Genomic DNA, 291 nt, shown 5'->3' on the forward strand with positions numbered 1-291 from the left:
GTTTGTATCACGCAATTCTTGTTTGTTGTTTGTTATTTATTTAATCTTTTGACTACTTTTAAGAAATTTTACTGCCTAAATTTTAATTATTTTACGTTTAAAATATTGTTGAAATAAAAAAAATCACTTTTATTGATGGGATTAATGGATTATTTTAAAATTTTATTATTTAAAACATCTAAATCTATGCTAGAAACATAAAAACAATAATGCTCAAATACTTTAAAATTTTAAGTTCGTAGAAATTTTTCCACTAAAAATCTTATTTTAAAAACTTTTTTAATGTAAATT

This window comes from Arachis ipaensis, chromosome B08, assembly GCF_000816755.2.
Source record: "Arachis ipaensis cultivar K30076 chromosome B08, Araip1.1, whole genome shotgun sequence".
Classification (NCBI taxonomy): domain Eukaryota; kingdom Viridiplantae; phylum Streptophyta; class Magnoliopsida; order Fabales; family Fabaceae; genus Arachis; species Arachis ipaensis.